The following is a 10,354-nucleotide window of genomic DNA, read 5'->3' as shown; positions in this document are numbered from 1 at the left end:
ATTAGTTTCCCATGTGAATAAAAATAAAGTTGCTTTGTGAATAATTCTCATAAATAGCTTCCATAGTTTGTATGATTTTTTTTTATTCTTGTGTGAATATTTTCCATGTATTGTGAAATGACAAATATACCCTTTGGTTCTTAAAGTTGATTTTATCAACTTAATTGCTTTTCCTCCTCATTTTCCCTTAGAATAATCAATAACATAGATGTAGAAATTAGGACTAGTTCCCTTCTTGCATTCTTTTTTTTTTACAACCATTAAAACACTTAATAAATACTTGAAATAAATTCCCCATAAAAAATACAAAGAAAACACTTAAAACATTAATAAAAAAGTGAAAATCTTAAAAAGGGAATGGAAGCTTGAACATCCCTTGCTTTAGGGAATGTTCGAGTGCTTGGATCTCCCTTGCTTTAGGGTCCCATTCAGGCGTAAGTTCCCAACTTCTAAAAAACACAAACCAAAGAGTAACTCGAGTTTCCCTTGCTTTAGGGATTTCCTCGAAACACTCAAACTCTCTCTCTCTCTCTCCTTTCTTAAGGGCATTGTTATCTCCGCTCTATTGCATCCTAGGTCGATCCCTTATGCAAGAGCGCGAGCGTTAACTCCGCCCAACTAAAAAACACAAAAACAAACAAAAAACTATGGAGCCGAACTACGGCGCTCTGATTCCTGAAAAGGATACGTAGGCATCAAGTTGCGGGGCTTGAACGAGCACATTTGTAAATATTCCTTCTTTTCCCCGTATTTCTTTTTGCATGCATTCACATATAGGTAGACATAGTACACACCCTTTAGATAGAAACAAACATGGGTGGATACCATCGAGTACGATGGGCGTGAGGGGTGCTAATACCTTCCCCTTGCGTAACTGACTCCCGTACCTTGATTCTCTGGTCGCAAGACCCTGTTCCTTCCTTTGTTAGGTTTTCTGATATTCCTTTCCCTTATGGGATAAATATATTGGTGGCGACTCTGTTCATTTTTTCGCGAGCGTGCGACAAAGTGGTTGTGAGGTTTATCAAGAATAACATCATTTGTCGATATGGTGTTCCCAGCAAGATCATTACTGACAATGGTTCGAACTTGAACAACAAAATAATGAAAGAATTATGTGAGGAATTCAAGATTGAGCATCATAACTCTTCTCCTTACAGACCAAAAATGAACGACGCCGTTGAAGCTGCCAACAAGAACATTAAGAAGATCGTCCAGAAAATGGTCGTCACTTACAAAGACTGTCATGAAATGCTGCCATTTGCTTTACATGGATACCGTACTTCAGTGCGTACTTCAACAGGGGCAACCCCTTTTTCTCTGGTATACGGCATGGAAGCTGTGCTCCCCGTAGAAGTTGAAATCCCATCAATGAGAGTCCTCATGGAGACTAAGTTATCAGAGGCTGAATGGTGCCAAAGCAGATATGATCAGTTGAACTTAATCGAAGAAAAACGTATGACTGCTCTATGCCATGGACAGTTATACCAAGCAAGGATGAAACAAGCCTTCAACAAAAAGGTTCGACCTCGTGAATTTCAAGAAGGCGACCTCGTGCTTAAAAAGATCTTGTCTTTTCAACCAGATTCTAGGGGCAAATGGTCTCCTAATTACGAAGGCCCGTATGTTGTCAAAAGAACATTTTCTGGCGGCGCCATGACTCTTGCAATCATGGATGGTGATGAACTCCCGCATCCTGTGAATGCTGATGCAGTCAAGAAATACTTTGTCTAAAAAATACAAAAGAACAGCTCGGTAAGTTGAAAACCCGCAAAGGGCGACTTAGGCAAAAATGAGCGTCTCGGTGGACTGAAAACCCGAAAGGGCGGTCCAGGCAAAAATTAGAGACAATAAACAGAAAAAAATCCATCCTGGTAGATTGAAAACCTGAAAGGGCAATCTAGGCAAAAATTAAGGATTTATGACAAAGTAACTGCATCAGTCCATACTTCGTCACCTGAAGAGTCTTTTTCATCAAAGGATCTTCGATCAAATCATCGCCAATCTGAAGCGACAAGCACAGTTGGAACTCAAAGTTGTTAGGGGGAATAGTGGTTATTGCTTTCAATGTAGCCTTTTCCGCATAATTACCATTTCCAACTTTTGTAAATACTCTATGGAATCACGCCTTTAGCTGGTTACCATCCTATTAAATAAATTTGAGCCTTGTGCCCATTTGTTTGCAATTCTTGATTTCTTTTAGCTTGCAAAATGACGCTTTAATTGTGTTATTCACTTTTGAAAAAAAAAGAAAAAAAGTTTTAAATGAATTTACTTTTCTTTTTCAAAATAAAAGCGAAACTTTCCTTTGAGTGGTGAACAACCGAAGGAACATCAACAGCTATCTCCATAGGATGAATCAAAGATTATGATAGGAAAAGTTCTTCTATCCCCAGTGAAGAAGGTCTTTTATCCCCAGTGACGAAGATTTTCTATCTCCAGTGAAGAAGCTCTTCCATCTCAATAAGAAAAGATGCTTATCTTCCTCAGAGAAGTTTAAAGCACACAACACCATTCATCAACTGTATTATCTGCACCGTGTTGAAGAACATTTGCCAAGTATCTGGTTGTATTGCGACGTCGGTCCGTCTCCAATATACACTTCTTTGTCCGTCAATTTCGTCAGTATGCATGCTACATTCATGACATTCATCATTCATACATATTTGCATCATTTATGCATTCTTGCATTTTTCAATGTTTACTTCGAAATCATTTGTTCAGGATATATCTATCCCACGAAAAAAAAAAGAAGAAAAAAGAAACAGGTATGGGCATGTCATCTCTCCGGTAGGTTGTCACCCATAAGCAAAAAGAACATTTTCTTTCTCCAGTTCCCCACTGAGATCATCCCTCGTGGAAGAAGGTTTCTTTAGTTTTTCCTCTCCAAAACAAAGGAGAAAATCCCCACTTGAGTTCATTCCTCATTGGGTACAAAGTCTTGTTTGACTATTTCTTTCCAATTCATTCTTGGTTAGAACCCTGTCTTTACCAGAGATTCATATTCCGATTCCTCAAATAGAGTCAAGAAAAGTTGAACCATAGACAATAGCCTCATCATCTGAGCAGTTTATGTCTCTTCCAAAAGACTTTTCCTCTCTAGGAAATCAATCATGAAGACCATGTGACAATCAGGGCCTTATTACTGTTCACAAGGCTGAATAACCAGTAATTTCCCTAGCAAGGTCTCCAGAATCATTTTATCACTCGGCTGATAATTGATCTTGTCTTCAGAACCACTATCACGAGGCTGGTAGTCGGTAACCTTTCTGTTCTGGTTATATTATTTAACATGTCTATCACCATGCTGATAGCCGGTAATATTAACCGAACCTTTGAAACTCTTTTTACCATGTCAAGTCTATCACCATGTTGATAGTCGGTAATACAGTTTCATACCTTTCACCTTCGCATTATTAACAAGTCTATCCCTGTACTGACAGTCGATAATGTCGATAGGTAAGCTTTTCTCACAAAGCTATCATTCCCCGGTGAAGCATACACTTGCTTTCCCGAAGAGAAAAACGGATTCTCTTTCTAAAACGGATTGAGACACCCTTTCCGATCTCTTTTCCCCAATGGAGTCAGTTCTTGATATCCCCTTGGTATAGATATCCTTGCATCATTCGCGATTTTGGTATCTTAGGTCCAAAATTTGCGTCTTCTGATATTTAAGTCTCTTCCACCCTATCAAAACGAAGATTTTCAATCTTCATGTCTCAGGTTGAAGAAACTTAAATAGGGGCATCTGTCATACCCCAATTTTTGACCTAAGATACCACCTCATATCATTTGCATATGCATCATTTGCATCTCTAACAAATTGCATAGCTTGTGTTTGCTACTTGTGCTCAGCAAGGTTTAATCAAGAAATTATTCATCAGTACAAGTAACAACCAATTAGGGTTTTGTTCTCCCTTCATCTCAAAGGAACTATCTTCATCAACAATCAACATTTGGTCCTCAAAGATTCATTTCAACAAGCTCAGAGACTTTGAATCAATCAGATTAGGGTTTTGACTGAAGATAGCATACTCCTAATTTTTACTCAGGATTTGACCTAATGACTTGGGACATGACCTCAAGACCCCAAGTACATCATTTTGACCTAATCTATTGGCTCAAGACATCCCCTACACAGGGACTGATCAACAGTGAAATTTCAAATCATCAGATTAGGGTTTTTGAACTATCAGGGACTGAAATCAGGGATCACATTTGGGAAACCCTAAAAAGCTCCAGGGGATCAGTCAAAGGTTTCAATCATCTTCAAATAATCCCTATGACAATATCCAATGGAAATTACATCTCAATTCAAGACCCACAGTCATCAATTTCATCAGGTCGACAATTAGGGTTTTTGACCTAATTCACTTGAACCACTGACCTTTTAATCAGAACATGGTGCCACAACTTAAACTATGGCTCAAGGTCCTCCAATAACTCAATGTGATCCATTCATACCACTCATTTGGTGAGGATAGCCTGGTTCATTTGAAATCTCCAGAAACGCGATTCGTCTGAAAAAGTCAACTGTACAAGATCACCATTGACTTTTGGGGAATTTTTGTCAACCATGACTTTTGAAGTTTTGAATCATCAATATATGATATATGAAGTCATTTGATCAAGAAAAATCAAGAAAATCAATCAAGAATCAAAAATTCAAAAGTTTGACTTTCCATACTTAGAAAATTTCTAAGTGTTTTTCAATGGTTTTTTCCAAACTTTGGAAGGGAATAACTCAAAATTTCACCTACAAACTGAAAAAAACTTCCAATATGAAAGTTGTAGATTTTGACCCAATAAAAAACTTTGTCACATAAAATGATTTTCCAAAAGATCAACCATTTAAGAGATATGGAGCTTCAAAGTTGGTATCTTTTGAAAATTTCACTTGAAATCTCATTTTTCTCAAAGTTCATGGATCTTTTTCACCCATTTCCTTAAAGGTCTTGAAGAAACTTTCAACTAGTGATTTGAAGTGCATAACATGAGCTTTCCAAAATGTCCAAGAGAATGAAAAAATATGGAGCATAGCTATGGCTTTGAATTATGCATTTAGTGATCATTTTCACTTGAAATTTCTAACCATTTCCACTAAGTTTCAATACTATATGACCTATAATGCAAGTAATGATGCATCAATGCAATAATTAAGAGATATTTTCTGATTTGAAGATCAGAATGGAAGAGGATAAGAAGCTTGGAAGATTAACCATGGTTAAGTCACTTTTAACCATTTGCATTTAATGTAAAGATTCCATTTTATCTCCAAATGCCAAATCACCATTCTTTGATCAACTTGCAAAGCTCTGCATTCAGAATCCTTGGCCTATAAATAGAGGTTCAAATCACTCTTCAAATCACACCAAAACCTCACAATCATAGGTTTTCTCTCTTCTTTCTTAAGTTGCAAGTTTCATGAGTTTCAAAGAGGTAGAAAACTCAACCTCCAAATCCTTGAAGTTATGGCCAAAGTGATGGTTCTAACATCTCATAAACATCATATGGGATGTGTTTGATCCACTCACACCCCCCAAAAACACTTAAAACTCAGAATCACTCTTCAACCTCCATGTTTGCATATGGTGAACCTTATCATGCCAATTCTCATACCAAGCCATATCTGTCCAAACTAACCTTCTAAACATCATCCATATGCTTCATATGAACTGTTCCAACCATCATACATGATCTGAAACACCAAAATCATCAAATTCGATCCTCACTCCATAGCTCTGCAGATCGGATCCCATGGCTATGCTCAGATGAATTCAGTCCACTCCAAGCATTCAGACATGTTCTATAATCATCATTGAAGCTATCCAGATCATTACAAAGCATCTGCAACACCTCCAACTCAGAATTCAATCTCCAGTTTGGCCGTTTTTGAAGGTAAGCCTCATGAACTTCAAACTCATACCTATATGCATCATAAATGAAAAATTGAGTTGCCATCTTGTTTCTGCACTATCACTGATCAATAGCCCTCAATCAATTTCACAATTCATCAATCATACACGATTTCATGTTCAAATTCAGAATTAGGGTTCTTCGTGTTCATCACAAAATTGATCACCTTAGAGCAAAAATAAATGAATTATGAGGACACCATCATGATCCTCGTGAAAAAACGAGTGAGATAGACCCTTCACTTGATCAATTTGGTTCAGTTTTCAGACTTTTCAAAAATCAAATTAGGGTGTGTTCTTGGCGCCATTTTTTGCGAAGGAAATTTGAAAATTGAGTTTGTAATATAATCTATTCGTTGCAAATGTTAAACAGACCACGCGCGTGGTCCAGTTGGCTAAGTTTTTGAGTAATGACCTCAAGGTCACGAGTTCAACACTCCTAAGGGCCAAACCATTCTTTTTTATCACTTATTTTCTTTAATGTTTTCACACAACTTCATCCATTAATTTAACCAATCAAAATTCATCATTTCCACTTCATTTTTTGCACACTCTTTGTTTAATATATATATTTTATGAACATCTAAAAAAATCACAAAAATATATTTATTTAATACATTTTTAAATGGATTTAAAATGACATGTTTTTAAGTGTTTTTAAATACTTTAAAAATTGTTTTTCATTTGATTTTTCAAAAATTAACTACTTGTAAATGTTTTGTGATCAAAACCCTAATCATTTAGGTATTAATTAAGCATAATCTTTGCTTTTATCTTAATTAAATTGATTTCTTTCAAAATTTCAAACCATTTTAAAACAAACGATCGTCGTTTTTCAAAACAAATCGCTTTCAAAACCATTTCTTTTTGGTTCTCCTTTCAAAAACTCTTGATTAAATATTTTTGGATTGATCAATTGGTTTTCTAAAAAAACCCGGGGCATACCTTATGGTATAAGTCCCATTCCTTTGTATAAATTTAGGTTTTTCATTGTATATACGCCTATCTTTTTATACCGCGATCCAAATTGATTTAAACCCTCGAGTAACAAGATCAAAATTAGGGTTTTTCTTCAAAAATCAATCTGGGCCTCCACATAGGTATAAGTCCCATTCCCTTACATGAAATTAGGTATTTCATTGTACATACACCTTTTTTTGTACATATCTCGATCAATTTGTTTTTTTTAACTTCGAATAACAAATCAAAAATGAAGGTTTCCTTTAAATCTTCCCAAAAATACCATGGGCCTCCATGTAGGTATAAGTCTCGAGCCCTTTTGTAAATACTTGTTTACATAGCTTTTGAATAAATTCAATGGGCCTCTCCGCGAGTATAAGTCCCGAGCCCCCGTGCATACAAACGGATCATGCTTACATGTATATTTCCTTCATAAACTCCATTGTATACACACACCTTGTCATATATAACTGTTCATACTTGTTCATATTTGTTCATGTACTTGTTCATATTTGTTCGTACTTGTTCATATTTGTGATCGTGTTATATATACTTGTTCAACTTAGTACAACACTAGGTTCCCCATAGCCTCCTATTGGGCTTCGTGCAAAGAATCTCCCTAGTTTAGGTTAGGACATAGAGTATGGTTTCCCGGTGAAATCGCTCTAAGAGCTCAAACCAACTATACCACGCCTCCTCTTGGGCTTCGTACAAACGACTTGTCCCTCCCATAGCCTCCTCTTGGGCTTACAATGCAAGGACCCTCAATTGTCCCTCCCATAGCCTCCTCTTGGGCTTACAATGCAAGGACCCTCGAATAGCCTCCTCTTGGGCTTCGTACAAGGACCCACGGGCTTCTTATAAGCATCCCCAATATCCAAAACAAATACCCTAGGAGATTAGACATTTATCATCTCTATGATAGGAGTATCTCATCTATATCATCACAAACAATCAATCAATCAAATTTCTCTTTTGCCACAAGGCTGGCTAATCAATCAAACTTTTTTTTGCCACCATACTGGCTGATTAATCAAAGTTTTTGTCACAAGGCTGACTTCATTGAAACTTTTGCCACAAGGCTGGCTGATTAATCAAAACTTTTTGTCACAAGGCTGACTTCATTGAAAGTTTTTGCCACAAGGCTGGCTAAAAAACATCTTTATCATTCTAAGCGCCATAAGTGGCATGGCCCAGGGCTTATAATGAAAAGATTTCAAGCAAAATCAAACAGATGTATGTGATGATATAGATTAGATACATTGAACATTTAGATGACATTTGTCTCTTATCCTTTGCTTCCACTAGCATAAGTGGGAACTACGATTGCTCTGACTTTCTCAACATCCCTTTGAGAATACGTAGGCACAAGGTCATATCCTTGGCGAGCAAAACTTCTCCCTCAAACCACTCAAACCTTAGCACCCGTAGACCCCGAGCTACAGATGCTCTGATTCCCTCTAAGGGATATGTATGCAGAGGATCGCGATGATCTTTGCGAGCATAATCAAACAAACACCCTAGGTCCCACCTATTTCACAAGAACCTCAATAACATAGAATGAAAAACATAGCAAAGAAACCTATAGAGTAATATAGATACGTTGGGTGCTAATACCTTCCCTTCGTATAACCAACCCTCTTACCCGGAATCTCTCCCCCACTTTTAAGGTTAATGCAGCTTTTTTCCTTTTCCTACTTTGGAAACAATAAAAAGTTTGGTCGTGACAAAAACAAAAGAAAAATCATTTTTTGAGCACTCGAGCCCAAAGAAGGCATCAGGTGTCTCATCTCGAAAAAGATACGATTTTTCCCCGCGACAGCTGCACAACATGGTTTTGTCCAACTATGAAGGGAAAGTAGGACATACCTTGGGAGTAATCCAAGTGAACTTAACTGTGGGTTCAGTCACAAGTCCTACGATGTTCATGGTTATACCAGCAAAGGCAAATTATAACCTTTTGTTGCAAAGAGAATGAATCCACGGGGTTGCTGCAGTACCTTCGACAAGAAGATGGTATAGTGGTAAACATAGAAGGTGATCAAAGTTACTATATGGCTAAAGTCAACCAAGTCAACAAAACTAGTTTCGACAGAAACTTAGCCAATATAGGGCCATGCAATGCAGCAGAAGATATATACGCTCCAAATAAAAAAGCTATGTATTATCTATCCTTACACCCAAACGGATTCCAGTGGAACAGAGAAATAATGGACGGTCCAGATGACACAGAACCTGTCGAAGGACTACCAGGGATACAGCCAACTGGCTGGGACGAAGACATTGACTATGCCTGAATCATCTTTCTTCAAAAATAATTCGGCTTACATAGCCGAAAATAAAAGAAAAACGGCTCTTGAGGCCGAACTAGCAGACATGGCTGTCGAAGCCACTAACAAAGAATCAGAAGTACCAGGCCCTGGGATACACTTTATCCCACAACCACCTGACGATGAAATACATGACGAACAGGTTTTAGGCAAAGAAGCAAGCCAAAGATTAGACGCAATCTATGATGAAGAACCTTTGGGGTTTGAAAAAGATCCAATGGCGCCAAATATAAAGATGTTAGCTCAAGACCCACTCGAAGAAGTAAATCTTGGAGACGAGAGTTGTCGTAAGCTCGCGAAAAATGAACAGAGTCGCCACCAATATATTTATCCCATAAGGGAAAGGAATATCAGAAAACCTAACAAAGAAAGGAACAGGGTCTTGCGACCAGAGAATCAAGGTACGGGAGTCGGTTACGCAAGGGGAAGGTATTAACACCCCTCGCGCCCATCGTACTCGATGGTATCCACCTATGTTTGTTTCTATCTAAAGGGTGTGTACTATATCTACCTATATGTGAATGCATGCAAAAAGAAATACGGGGAAAAGAAGGAATTATTTACAAATGTGCTCGTTCAAGCCCCGCGACTTGATGCCTACGTATCCTTTTCAGGAATCAGAGCGCCGTAGTTCGGCTCCATAGTTTCTGTTTGTTTTTGTGTTTTTTAGTTGGGCGGCGTTAACGCTCGCGCTCTTGCATAAGGGGACAGCCTAGGATGCAATAGAGTGGAGATAACAATGCCCTTAAGAAAGGAGAGGAGAGAGAGTTTGAGTGTTTCGAGGAAATCCCTTAAGCAAGGGAAACTCGAGTTACTCTTTGGTTGGTGTTTTTTAGAAGTTGGGAACTTACGCCTGAATGGGACCCTTAAGCAAGGGAGATCCAAGCACTCGAACATTCCCTTAAGCAAGGGACGTTCAAGCTTCCATTCCCTTTTTAGGATTTTCACTTTGATTATTAATGTTTTAAGTATTTTCTTTGTATTTTTTATGGGGGTTTTTATTCAAGTATTTATTAAGTGTTTTAATGTTGAAAAGAAAAAGAAATGAAAAGGGGGAGACTAACCTAAGCATTCTACCCTAATTGTTATTCTAGTCTAAGTCTAATGTTAACATGGTAATGGAATCGATTCTAAAAGAAGCATTCAAAA

The sequence above is a fragment of the Vicia villosa genome, linkage group LG1 (assembly GCF_029867415.1).
Source record: "Vicia villosa cultivar HV-30 ecotype Madison, WI linkage group LG1, Vvil1.0, whole genome shotgun sequence".
Taxonomy (NCBI): Eukaryota; Viridiplantae; Streptophyta; class Magnoliopsida; order Fabales; family Fabaceae; genus Vicia; species Vicia villosa.
The sequence above is the reverse complement of the archived record's forward strand: the minus strand, read 5'-3'. Positions refer to the sequence as shown.